The following is a 14,195-nucleotide window of genomic DNA, read 5'->3' as shown; positions in this document are numbered from 1 at the left end:
ATTTGACTGTTTCTCCATCTGGATGGACAACTGTTTTCATCATTTAAGTTTCAAAAATAGGGATAAGAGGGACACTCTCATTATCTTGTTCACAAGTTTGGGTCAAATTCAAAAAGCCTTACACAAATGGATACAAAAAAAGTAGAGCTATAGCAATTAGCAATTAGTTATAGAAATTAGTTTAATTATAGTTTAATCTGTTGATTATTTTCTAGATTAATCATTTTGTCTATAAAATGTCAGAAAATAGACAAAAAAGTACCAAATACAGTTTACAAATGTCTTTTTTTGTCCAACCAACAGTCTAAAACCCAAAGATGGTCAATTTTCCATACTGTAATCAGAGAAAAGTACCAAATCCTCACATTGTGATAGCTGGAAACAGAGAATGTTTAACATTTTTGCTTTTGCATTTGCTTTGTTCATTCAGTTTATATCACTGATCCCCAACCACGCAGTCAAAAGACAAATCTAAGGGGTTATGAGAGGATTAAGAGGATAGGGGGGAAAAAATGGAACTGGACTGAACATCACTGGTAGATATAAGGAGTCACTAGCCAAAAAAGTTGGCAAAACATTGGTGCATTTAATCAAAGAGATATGACATGTTGTATACTAGAGTGCAAATGAGTGCAAACACAGCTTTTTTTTCTTTTTAGTTTCATGAACATTAACATTATGATAGCAAGGTTTCACCCATCAGTAAGGTCATGTGTTCTTCCTGTGTGTGAGTGTATCTGTTTGTGAGCACAAGCAGGAATTTTTTTCTGTGTGTGTGTGTGTGTGTGTGTGTGTGTGTGTGTGTGTGTGTGTGTATATGTATGTGTGTGTGTGTGTGTGTGGAGAGAGAGAGAGAGAGAGAGAGAGAGTCTGTGTGTTTTGGCCCAAGAACTGTGGGAGTGCGTTTATCAACAACAACAACATAGTCCCAGCCATCCCTGAGGACCTGAACACTAAAAGCCACTCTGGTTCCCATGAGTGCTCAGCCCACGCAGCCTGTCACTGGATTGTGTTGGTTTCATTTCTGTTGTGAAACTCTATACAATGTTGCTACAAATAAACCAGTAAATCACTCCTTAATCACAGTGTTACCATGATGAAATTACATTGTAATTACACACATAGGCCACATCAGTGCAGTCAACATGTAGTTCTGTGTTTCTGAGATGAATGCTTTAAAACTCAGTCTTTAATCAGGATGCAGCCAAAAAGGTACAAACTGGGAAAGCCAGAGAATGGGATTGTATTATTATTATTATTATTATTATGATCGTAGCTAATTTTACCTAGTAGTATGCTGTCAAGCTACACTCACTGTAACTTCTAAACATAACTTTACAATCTGTTTTTAAAGAATTCTCATGGATGCATGAGTAGAGTATAAAATCCCAACAAAGAGATGTTTTCCTTTCTGTGTCTCACTAAAATATATTGAGTTCACTGTGTGTTTGGCAGAAGATATGCAGTTCATAGGGAGGAGTAAATGAATCATCTTTAGAAATCCAGCATGCACACCCTTGTAATATCTAAGATCTAAAGAAAAAAAAAGAAAAGAGAAAAACCAGTGACTTAATGTTGGAGTGGCATGCAAAAAGATTAGATTAGAGAATAGAGCCACTTCATGGGCAAAAAAATAAAACAATTACACAAAAAAAAAAAATTCCTGCATTCCAGGGCTAATCACGATAATAGCAACAATTTATCAGTGTATGATCAAGAAGAAGGAATTGACTCTCCTGCTAGCAAAGCTAGCTAGTAATCACTAGCAAAAACCTTTTTAAGTCTTACTGATGAAAGATAGGAGTAGTTTCCAAACACTGAAAGCTACAGTGTGTCAGTGTTTAACACAAAAAAACAAATTTAGGGTCAATTATTTACTTTTTTTTTTAGGGATGCAGCAAAGTGTGGTATCTTCCTAAGATGTAGTCTTTTGAGGGCAACATTACCTTTTTGTGTAAGTATCCCCCTCCCATGAATCAGCAAGCAAACACTGTCTGTGAGCACAAAGATGGGATCTGCAAAAACTGTCAACTGTTCAATACAGCTGTAACTATAACATTGAACAGATAACATTCTGTGCTAATTGTTAACTGTAGAGAGTGTGACACAAAGAGTGATCAGCCCGGATTTAGCTTCTGAAGCCCACATCATGCACCCTTGGAAAAACAAAGGAAACAAAAATAAATAAATAAATAAAGCCCAGAGAGCAACCATGAAAGAAAAATGAAAAGAAAAGAAGAAAAAAAAAGAGACTGAAAGTAAAGGCTCATTGGATTCAGTGTGCAGGTCATGTGGCCACAGCTGCAGCCGTACAACAAGCTGTCTTTGATTCACTGCAGTTCAAACACATAGCAGGAGAATCACCTCACTGATGAAAGAACGCCAATGATATCAAACTACCGCATCTCAGCTCTCCCAGGCATGGGGCACTGACACACACACACACACACACACACACACACACACACACACACACACACACACACACACACACACACACACACACACACACACACACACACACACACACACACACTAAAATACTGAGGGCCCTCACAGGAGAAAAATCTCCAGAGTAATGGTGAGAGCATGAAGATATTTATACCAGCATTATAACGACATGGATGCAGGTATGTGCAGCAGCTTGTACAACCCCTACTGTAAATGGGCAAATATTTGACGCACGAGCGTACACACACACATATCCAGTCATTCAGTTTTGGATCAAAGACAGTGCCTCTAATGTCTCTGGTGTTTCCCCCGAGGGACCTGTACCTGGACAGATGAGAAGTCAGAAGAAGATGATATCGGGGGGGAGGAAGAAAGTGCTGTCAGGGGTGAAAATAGATTAGGGAGATATAAAAGATAGAAAAGGGGGGGCGAAAAAGGGAGAGCCAAAAAGAGAAATTGTTGCTCCTGTAAAGTAAATCAAAATCAGTTAAACCTACCTCTCAACAGTCCTTATGCATGTTTAAGGCTGCTTCCAGAAAAGCAAAATAGCTGGAAAGAGGGAGAAGCTATGTTTCCATCCAAGTGTCTAGGGAATTTTGAGTAAACGTTCAAAACGTCAGGAAAAAAAAAAAAAAAAAATGCTTAAATGCCTCATTCCCAGCAGCTGGACTGAAGTGAACAAAAAGGCTTCCTGGATTGAGAAAAAAAAAAAAAAAAAACACTCACACAGAAAATGGAAAGAGACAAGCTGTTATTGTTTTTTACTGTCAGCAAATGTTGCGAATATTTCATCCTTTCAACCAAAAAGGATTAAAAAAAAAAAAATCCAAGAATTGGAGTTGAATATTTAAATGCTAATTCACATACTGATATCTATACTGCCAGAAAAGAAAAGTTACATGTGCACCATCAACAGGTGTGACATTTCTTGGAGGTTTTTAAAGAGTCAGAAAACATTTCAAGACACTTCTGGGCTCTGTTACATTGGAGCTGAACCACGCAACCTTATCATGCCAAACCCATATAGGTTTTAAATATAATCCACTTAAAGTTGGAAAAAAGGTTTTGCATCATTGGTACGACTTTATCTAAATTGTAGCCTTGCTTTAACCCAGTAGAGACAGGAAATGTCTGTGATTTCTGTCCAACACTCCATCAGTAGAAGAGAAAGAGAGGAAAAAAAAAAAAAAGAGACCCTTGTTTGAGGATTTCTTCGGTCTCAGCTCTCAGCAGGACTGGGCTCTAACTACCGGTTCAGGTTACTCTCATCTATCTGGTGTCTGTGAATGTCTGTCTTACAGTGGGGATCCAGCACGGTCTGTAACCATGGAAACCACAAGGATGTACCGTTGACAGTCCTAGGAGGTGATGGTGTATGATAAAGATGCCACACACACCCACACACACAAACAGAAACAGACCTTTTTTTGGAAGGTGAGCTGAGCACACTTGCTTCTTGCAGAGCCCTGCTTCACATTTACACACCTACCAGGTCTGCTGCTTTTTTGCAAAGCAGCAACTCCACAAGAGTTGTTCAAGTTCAACATTGTTGCTCAAGGGCAGGTTGACCTGTTGACTTTATGTCTATTTACTCTGCTCGCCCAGACTTCTCCTGCCTTTCTCAAACCAGCAGTCCTGTGGTTAGCTACCCAACAATAAACCTCTTCCCAAGAACTCCAGGCCACAAAAACCAACCACCGAAGCCTCCTTTGTGAATTAGCAATTATACCATGTACATACTGTATGTTAAATAAGGTTCAGTCTAAGTTAATGCCCTAATCTTGCCTTACTATCACATCACTCCAGACTACCTCATTAAGTAGCAATGCAGTGACAGCAGGGTGCTGTACATAACAAAGACAAAGGTAATACACAGTACTGTATTACAGACATGATGAGTCAAGCCCAAATTGTTACAAGCCCGTGTGGAGAGAGACTGATAATTTGAATTAGGTCCACTTGGTTGAGCAGAAGACATATAATGGGGGAGACAGAAGCGACAGTGAGGACGGCAAAGAGAAATATAGAAGGCGACAAAGAGAGAAAGAAGGAAAAAGAAGCCGAGTACTGACTTCTGACCTACAATGGAGGCAGCCCTGTCCTTACTTAATTGTTTTTCCAGGTGCATTACAGTGGCAACTGTAACTGCAGGCTAGACTATGTTCAGAGGCAACGAGGTTAATCTGAGTGAATGAATCGTGCTACATTCGTTCAGCCGAGTCGCATGGAGGTGGTCGTGGTGGATGGTGGGCGAGCAAAGCGCAGGACTTTGTTAATAAACAGGTCATCTTTCATGTTTCAAGTCACTCAAGACTTGTTCTGTATTAAGTCAGTACCACCATGTCTCCCTAACTTTAACCAAGTGGTGTGAGCATCTAAACATAACCATAAGAAGTAGATATTGTAGATAGCAGATAGCAGATTGTATGGCGGGATTGGATATTTTGGCAACATTTTGCAACTTGCGGGATACGTTACTAAACAACATTCATTATGTAAACAGAAAAAATAATCTGGCCAGCATCACAAATTAGTTGTATATAATTTTTAGGGGACAGGGTTGATGGAGATGCAACAGTAGCTCTAGAAATGGGGGATTACAACCTTTAGCACTGCTATCCTCTGAAAGAGCTGCAAAAACACACATATTTGCAAACACATAAAAGCATGCATGTAATGCAAATGTTTCCTAACTATCATAAAATTTACCAAGTGACCATATACTAGCGAAAAATGCATAGCAGATGCACTTGGTTGAGGAAGGTTTCAGATGGAATTATCTCTGGTTTATGGCAAATTCAGCTGACTGAACGCCACTGTGCTGTATAGCAGTTTTACACACACACACACGCACACGCACACACACACACACACGTACATCTATCTTTGTGAGGTCAATCACTGACAAACAGCAAGGCATTCCCTCGCCCAATACCCTAACCTTCTAACCTGAACCCCAAAACCAAGTCTTAACCCTAAAACAGCCCTTTGAAGTTGTGAGGACCGGCCAAAATGTTCTCACTTTCCCAAAAAACTCAAACTGGTCTTCACAAAGATAGAAGTACAAGTACACAAACACACACAAACACACATAAACACACACACACACACACACACACACACACACACACACACACACACACACACACACACACACACACACACACACACACACACACACACACACACATGTAAACACACACACAGCCACTAGTGGTCAGACTGGCAGGCAGGAGGGAAGCTCGAGTGTGCTGGGATCTGACCGGCTCCCCATATCCTGGCTGCCAACAACCCACCACACACACACACAAAAACACACGCCACTGTTTTGTGCAACCACAGCTTCTAAGGATGTGTGTGCGAATGTATGTGTGTGTGTGTGTGTGTGTGTGTGTGTGTGTGTGTGTGTGTGTGTGTGTGCGAGTGTGTGTGTGTACATGTATGTTTGTGTGCGCCTTTGTACCTGTACATGTGTGTGAGCACAAGAGTATCCATGTGAGTTTGACCTTGTTTTTGTGTGTGCACCACGGGCCCCTCTATCCATATACACTGTGTGTCTCTGTGTGAGCGACTGTGTTACAATGACCTCTAAATGTGTATGTATGGGAATGGGGAGTTGAAGACCCAATATAAACAATGTAGGGACTCCCTCGGCTTGTGTTTACTGACCGAGATAAAGGCTGTCATTCCTCTCTCACCACCAACTGACTTCCTCCTCCGTCCAACCAGAAAGAGGGAGAGATGCACTTAAGCCTTGGCAGTGTCAGACCGATCTTATCTTGCCAATAAAGCCTCTTGAATGGATTTAGATTAAACCGAGAGAGGGAAAAAACAAGACAAGGGCACACTGGTGCAATGGGGTCATTTCTCCCCCCTCCCTCTGAGAGGCACTGCTGCCCTCCACCTCTCCTCGCCTTCTTTTGCTTCTCCTCCCACATCACATGTTAATGTACTTACAGCTCTGAAAAACCTTCACTCTGCCCCGAGATGCTGGCTGGCATATCAAACAGGAGAAAAAGCCTGAAATAGTCTCTCCCCCTGTTTCCCATGCTGCACTGGAGGTATTTCCGTGGTAAAGCAAATTCCCAAACATTGGATCAAATAATGTACCCACATCTCTGTCTTTCTACTTCCCTCTCTCTGTGAGTTTTGCTGGATTACTGTCAGTCTCTCTGCGACGCCTTTCTTTCATGTCTCCTTGTACATCCCTCTTGCTCTTTCTCGTCCCCCCCCCCGCCGTCTTTCTCTTGTCTGTGGTAGGCAGTGAGACGCATGGTCTACCCACACTGACCAGTAAAAAGCAGCCCTTTGCCTCTGTCCTATGGTCAGCCCGTCTGTTATACAGCTCAGGATATTGCAGGGCCAGAACATCCCACTGCAAAAAGACTGTTTACTCATGATGTCACAGGTTTGGATTCGTCTCATGACCTGTCTTGAAAGTTGTCCTCCCCTTTGCTTGCTATCTTTGGAATCTCTGACTTCTGTTTTTTTGGTCTTTTACCCAAGGGGTTACTTGCACACATTTACACCTTGAAGAACTGCAACCACAATCTAACTCTATAAACTCAGAAATGCTATTAAACACATCCTTATGTAGCACAGCCTTCATCTGCTTCCACTGTGAGAAAATTCAAGAGAGGAGAGAAGTAATGAAAGGAGCAGGAGGAGTAAAGGGAGCGTAAAAAGCAGCAATAAAATATTTTTAGCTTCAGACCCATTCATGTCTCAAACCAGGGCCAGGAAGAACCACACTGCCATGACTATGAATGGTACTGTTAGTTTGTTCCTTCTTGCTCTTTCTTTCAGTCTCTCACTTTTTCTCTCTCCCTCTCCCTTGCCACTGGAGGAATGCCTGGTTCAGATTCAGATGTGTGTGTATATATATATATGTGTGTGTGTGTGTGTGTGTGTGTGTGTGTGTGTGCGTGTGTCAGTCTGGACAAAGGGAGCCAGTGTGGACAACAGAAAACAATCAGCCACTCAATGGATAGCTATTAACTCATCTCACACATATGCACACAAACACACACAAACACACACACAAATTCCAGAGTCCACAGACGAGAAGCCGTGACATTCAGGCCCAACCAGCCAATCAGCACGCTTTACCGCGGCCACAATGGAGCCGGTCAATGAGCAGCAGAGGATGATGGGAGATCTGTGAATCAAAGTGTACAGCTCCTCATCCCTGTCTCACTAATCTTCGCACTCTCTCCTTCCTCCTCCCCCTCTTTTCATTCTTTCCTTCCTCTTTTTTTTTTTTTTTTCCCAAGGGTGATCTCTCCATGGTTAAAGATGGTCAGAAGAGGCCATCAGGCACAGGCTACCTCCCACACACTCATGTATGAATAACCCCATTGTGGGCTGGGCTCGATTCGTAACACTGGCGCTTTCGATTCTGGGAATCCCTAAAACCTACAAGCTAAAAAGGAAAGAAGTGATCCAGAGGTGCTTCACATCACTATATATTAATATTTGAGTATCACTGTTTACCACTCAAGACTATCACTCAAATTCACAACTCAGAGCAACAATAAATGAAAAGTGGAATAATATCTACATCTGTTTCAGAGTAACATCCGAAAGGAGTCCTACAGGGCAAGAAGCACAAGCAGACATATGATCATACAGGTTTTAAATAAACATACATGAAAAAGAAAACAACCGTGAACAGTAAAATATCCTGGTTCAGCTTTGACTAACTGTACTTGCTGTATTTGTGCATGCACAAAATCTTCCTGTGGTGTGGGCGGTTATTGCCGACTTTTAGGTCTGTGCTTACTTTCAGTTTTACTTCCAAATAACGTTTACGTTACGATAACCTGGCTAACCCTCTGGCTTGTTACCACCCTGTCTATGCGAGTACATGTTCTGAAGCTCGCCCTTGCAGCCCGTCAGCCCCTTTATTTCTGGAAACTCAACTTCTTATAGACATATGATATTTATGGTTTTCTATATATGTATTTTTATATTCAAGATAGAAATTAAAGGAGGATATCTTTCAGTTAATTGCGTGTCTACTTTTCAAATAAATTCACAGATTCACTTCTACTCATCCAGTCATGAAATCTTAATCTTCCCAAACATCTTACAAGCAGAGGTCAATTTTCAATCCGATACGGGGGAACTCTAATTTCATTTGGTTAAAATAGCATCTTCCTTAAAGTCCTTTGGAGAACATTTTAAAGAGTATCTTATTTATGTTTTAAAATAATTACTTTTTAATGTATTGTGCACTTGTTTCTTTTTATTTAGTTGGAGGTGAGCTAATGAGTACACTCTTTTCTGCAGATAAACAAAACTCAAACTGTCTGACAATCTTACTCCCCGTGTTTATTGCTCCGACTGACTTGTATTCTAAGATTTCAGAAATTACTTTGATGGGTACAGAAGGTATCAGAACTGATAAACTATATATAGACATACATAAACATATACTAGATAAACAACTAAGAGAGCCAAGTTGTAATAAATTGGCTAAATTACTCTTTAGCCATGTATAGACTTTGGATGTTGTTCTAATAATACATACAAAAACACTCGCCTCAATGAGATGCGCATGATTTTAACTTTTTACATGGCTCTGAATATTTAAGTGAATGTCACAACATCAATATCAGGGAAAAGCTATGATAATTACAGAAGTATTGCCCATGTCATTCATCCCTACTTCAAGCCAGCTTTAGGCTATCACCTAAAGTGTCAGGTAGTCAACCTAGTTCAACCTTTTCCTCTGTGGTGGTAGCCCACTGTATGGTTCGCCACAAACCACAACATGCAAAAACAACTGAAATGTGAAGTATCTCCTCACTCCCTATCTTTGAATTCCTCTATTTTGATTTTTCTGAGTCACTCGCTGTTTCATAATTCAGAGAAAAGCCTGAAAAGACGGTAGACTGTCTGCCTCTCAAAAACTAAACTCGGTTCAAGGTGGATCTCTTGGTTGACTTTCATACGTTCCTCTATTGCAAGATGGGATTTGGGATATGAAGGTTACCACTATGATTGTGTCTAAAAAATACAATTAGCATGGAACACCTGATGGCAAAAGGCCATGATAAACAAGCAGAGCATGTAACCTCAGCTTACTGAAATGCAGCTCTCTGTATGCCTCCCCCCTCCCACACACACACACACACACACACACACACACACACACACACACACACACCCACCCCCAACCCAACACACTCACCCACTTCCCACTATCACACTCACACGTTCCCTGTCACGTCTTCATTTTTAGCAGCCAGCAGTGTTACATGGAATATGATACAACCACCCACACACACACACACACACACACACACACACACACACATATATATGCTGTTGGAAATGTGAATGGCTGTGTCACTTGAAAGTGCCATGAAGACAGTCAGTATGATAGCATCTTGTGCTGCACTGATGGGTAACTCATAGCTTTTGTGTGTCTATGTGTGTGTACATGTGAGCATGCGGGTGCAGCGCTTGCTAGTGTATCGCACAATGAAGGGCAAGTAAGCACATGTGGGTGCCGAGAGCTACATAAATCACACTCTAAATCAATTAGAAAGCATAAATGTGACAAGTCCTACAGCAGTCGGTGGAAAGACACAGACAGACACACCACACCCATGCACCAACACACACACTCAGACAGGCAGCCAGACATAAACACACACACACACACACACACACAGAGTTAGGGTGTGGGTATGGTGTAACTCGTAATTACACATTAAAAAGTTAGCCAAAAATGAAGCTTAATTAAAATTTCGGATTCACCTGGATTCTGTGCATCTTCACTTTATGTGCATCTTCGCCTGTTTGTCTTTTTATTACGCCCCTCACATAAGACACACACACACGCACACTAAACTCTTATTTACACAGAGCAGCTGTCTGACAGAGAGTTAAACACAGAATCAGGGAGTTGTCCTGACTTAACGAAATAGGTGTGTGTCTTTTTCTTCAAACACGGTTTCCAGCCCTGTGATGCTCCTGTTACATAACTGTTTTCTTGACTGAACTTCTATTGCTTGTTATCTTGCATGTCTGTTCTTGTGTTGCATTCATTGATACACTACCTCTGTACTGGCTGAATTCGTCTAATTATGTATTTTTCTTGCATTTTTTAAAAACATTTTTTTTTAAAAAAAAAAAAAAAAAAAAAAGGCTGCTTACTATTAATATTACTTTCACTATAAGGCAACCTTTTTCTATAGATAGGGGTCAATAAAGACAGATAAATGGAGGCTAACCAAAGCCTGGGTTAATACTGTGCTAAACTGTCCATGATGCCAACAGACGCTACTGAATTTGTAAAGGCTGAAAGAACGAACAGTACGGCACATCCAGCTGTGCTATATGCCTAATAATTAATTCTGTGATTTTTTTTTTTTTTTTATAATATCCAACAGCAACCACAGACTTCCTCCCAACTCCCTGTCAGATGTTTTGAACCCCAAAACTCAAAAATATATTCTGGAAGTGCTACTGCAGCAATTTAGCTTTGCACTTCCAGATAGTTGGGAAACTTGCAAGTGACAGATTTAAAAAACAGAAGGTCCGAGGTCGTTGGACCTTTCCCGCCCGATAAACACCCGGGTCTTACACACTCCACACAGCATGTTCACAACAGAGGCTTTCTGTTTTCAAATTTGTCATCTCTTTGCCCAAACTCAGTTAACCCCTGATGACGTATTCAAGGTTATTTTCTCAGTCTTATGAAAGCTCCATGCAGAGCTAGAGAAAATACTCCTTACTCCTCATGATGAGTAAGCTGAACTTCATGTGTAAAATTGGTGGAATGGCCCTTTCATTTTAATGGACTAACAATAACAACTCACTGTATGTGTATTCTCAGAATAAGCACTTGGATTTCAAAGAATATAAACAATGAGCAGTGATAAATATGGGGATTTAATGGAAGTACAAAAATTGTGTAGTGCACTTTTAACCTGCATGTACTCAGCAAAAACAAACTTTCCCTGAATTAAAAACCTTCTCCAAGCTGCTCCAGTAGATTAGTCAAGCCAAGTCAATTTTCTTTATATAGCCGAAAATCACAAATCTAAATTTGCCTCAAAGAGCTTTACAGTCTGTATAACATACAACGCCCTCTCTGTGCATAAACCCTGAGTTTGGATAACAATAAACTCCCATAAACAAACCCTTCAACAGGAAGAAAAAAAAAAAGACAAACCCCTTGAAAAGCAACAGGGAACCTCTTTCAGGACATAATAAACAACAACATAAATAGACATAGTGTACTTATCAGGTTCAAATCCTGTCTGATTTTCTGATCAAATGTCATATAGCTGAACAACCTGTTGTCTTTGTCAAACTGTCATGGAGAATCTACATCTAAAAATAATGTTATTTGTTGCTTCTGCTTTGGCAACAGGACCTGCTGTATTAAATGCAAAAAAAAAACAGATATGAATAGAACTGACAAGAACAGGAATGAAACAGGATGTTGTGAGTCTACGATTTGTGACTCAGCCCACTGATCCAACCTACATCTGTCTGCACTAAACCACCACAACCACAGTCATTACTCCAGTATGTCAGGACACTGCCAATGTATTCCAATGGGACATTGTTGCTAGGCACTTACTGTCCTTCTACACCTTTGTGAGAAATGGATAAAACCCAGATTAATATCACACGTGCATGCACACCTATACATACACACACACACAGCTACAAAGTTGCACAGAAACAAAGCCTGGGAGCAACAAGCACCTGTGAAAAGACACACATCTGTGAGGTACTGCGAGAAACCGTGGCTCACATGAATACAGTTCCAAAAAACGGACGCAGACGCTGTCACCCATCCGCCCACCAGTCCACCCACAAACCATCCATTTGAGCAGGGAAGCAAAAGACGGAGTAGCTGATAAGTCAACTTATCTGGAGGTTAAAAAAAATAAAATAAAACAACCTCCTCTGCAATGTGTGGATGAAAGGAAGGGAGACAAGAGAAGATAAACTGAGACTGCGAAAAGAAGAGTAATGGTGTAAAAAAAGGGGTAGACAAAGGCCGCAGTTATTAAAATGTTCTGTCCTTTAAACGGATTATATTGATATCAGCAGCCCTTTAAAAAACGATAGTGACTGGAAAAGACAGCATCTTTTGATATAATGTCATCATTTAGGTATCAAGAATGACAGCTCTGGCTCAGATAAGACTATAAGTACTGAAACCATCACTAGCACTGATCACTGGAGGAAGGATGCGTGGTCTCTCTCTCTCTCTCTCCCTCTCTCTCTCTCCCTCTCTCTCTCTCTCCCTCTCTCCTAAAGGTGTGAATTCACTAACTTTCCCCCTGTGGGTTGAGTCTCAAGGATAAGTTTACACGTGGAGTAGATGTCTGGCCCCAATCTAGTTTTAACATCATGTTTCACACCAGTAAAGCATCAGTCCATCCACAATGAGGAGTAAAACATGCGTGTTTTGTTTGTTTTCTCAAGAATACACTGCACATTCACACCTTCAAATGCTCTCTCTCTCTCCCCCTCTCTTGCTTTTTCTTTAACACATACATGCGCACAGATTGAGGGGGAAGGTGGCAAGCATACACACAGCCATGCAACCACGTGAGCAGCTCCCATCTGTCTTCTATTACTGACCTCAGAAGTAGTCTGTCTAGGGTGGCAACTAATGACTCTTTTCAAAATCAGTTAATGTCTCAATTATTTTTTCAGTTAAAAATCGATTCATCTGTTAGTGTGTGAAATGTCAGCAAGTAGTGTAAAAGGCCAGTCGCATATTCCCCAATGTTTTCAAAGATATCGTAATTAGGGCTACAACTAATGATCATTTTCATGATTGATTAATCTGCCGATTATTTTATCGATCAACCAATTAATTACTGAGTCTATAAAACGTAATCAAACAATTGAAAACAAATAAATACATTAAAAAAAACAAGGACACCATTCTATTAGGAGACATCTTCAAAAGTTTTGTTTTGTCTGACCAACAGTCCCAAATCCAAACAATATATAATTGACTATAATGTACGATAAAAAGCAGCAAAACCTGAAATTTTTGGCATTGTTGACTCGTAGCTTCAACCAATCAGTGTGATTAGGTGTGAGAATTGGCATCTGGAGAAAAAAAAAAACCTGATTTGTGCATCTCTACCACCCACAATGGTACAAAACTCTAAAATGCAGAAAATCCTCCTATTTGAGAGTTTCAGTTCAAAGTCTGTCATTGATTGTTTTAATGATTACAGTGGTGGTGCTGTCTGTAGGTGAGTGTTGGTAAGTGTGTGTGAGTGTGTGTGTTAAGAAGTTCTGTGGTTGGCTGCTGATGGGATATTGATGTTCTCTCTCTCTGTCTCACACACACACACACACACACACACACACACACACACACACACACACACATAACCACACACAAACTTCCACATTCCCCACAGCTCATGCAGCACGGTCTTTGTGGCCTTCCGAGAGTCAGTGTGTTCAGCCAGGCTCGAGTTACAGCAGACAAGATCCTCTCGATCCTCCTCACACACACACACACATGCTCTCAGACACAAACACACACACACACACACACACTTTCAAGCATCCATCATCTTACAGGCACATCCACTGAACGGACCAGGGAGAAACAAGAGAGCATTGGTTTGCTGCTTTTCCGACGCATCCTGTCTGACTCACTCCTGTCACTCCCTACCGTCTTTAAGAGCAGAAAAAGAATGGACATACAACAGAAATACTATCTGTGAAACCCCGGGTCCGTC

General features: G+C 40.9%; 1 protein-coding gene across 3 annotated transcripts in view; it reads right to left on the bottom strand.

The window, feature by feature from the left end:
- ppp2r3a (protein phosphatase 2, regulatory subunit B'', alpha) overlaps positions 1 to 14,195 on the bottom strand; it is a 63,564-nt gene that overhangs the window by 47,675 nt on the left and 1,694 nt on the right. The window contains exon 1 of one of the 3 annotated variants that reach the window (XM_040137485.1): positions 2,949 to 2,980. The exons of the other annotated variants lie outside the window; for them this stretch is intronic. The gene's annotated coding sequence lies outside the window, so the exon portion shown is untranslated. Of the gene's footprint in view, positions 1 to 2,948; positions 2,981 to 14,195 lie in introns of those variants that run through there. 3 annotated transcript variants of the gene reach the window in all.

This window comes from Xiphias gladius, chromosome 10 (genome assembly GCF_016859285.1).
Source record: "Xiphias gladius isolate SHS-SW01 ecotype Sanya breed wild chromosome 10, ASM1685928v1, whole genome shotgun sequence".
NCBI classification, from domain to species: Eukaryota; Metazoa; Chordata; class Actinopteri; order Istiophoriformes; family Xiphiidae; genus Xiphias; species Xiphias gladius.
The sequence above is the reverse complement of the archived record's forward strand: the minus strand, read 5'-3'. Positions and strand labels throughout refer to the sequence as shown.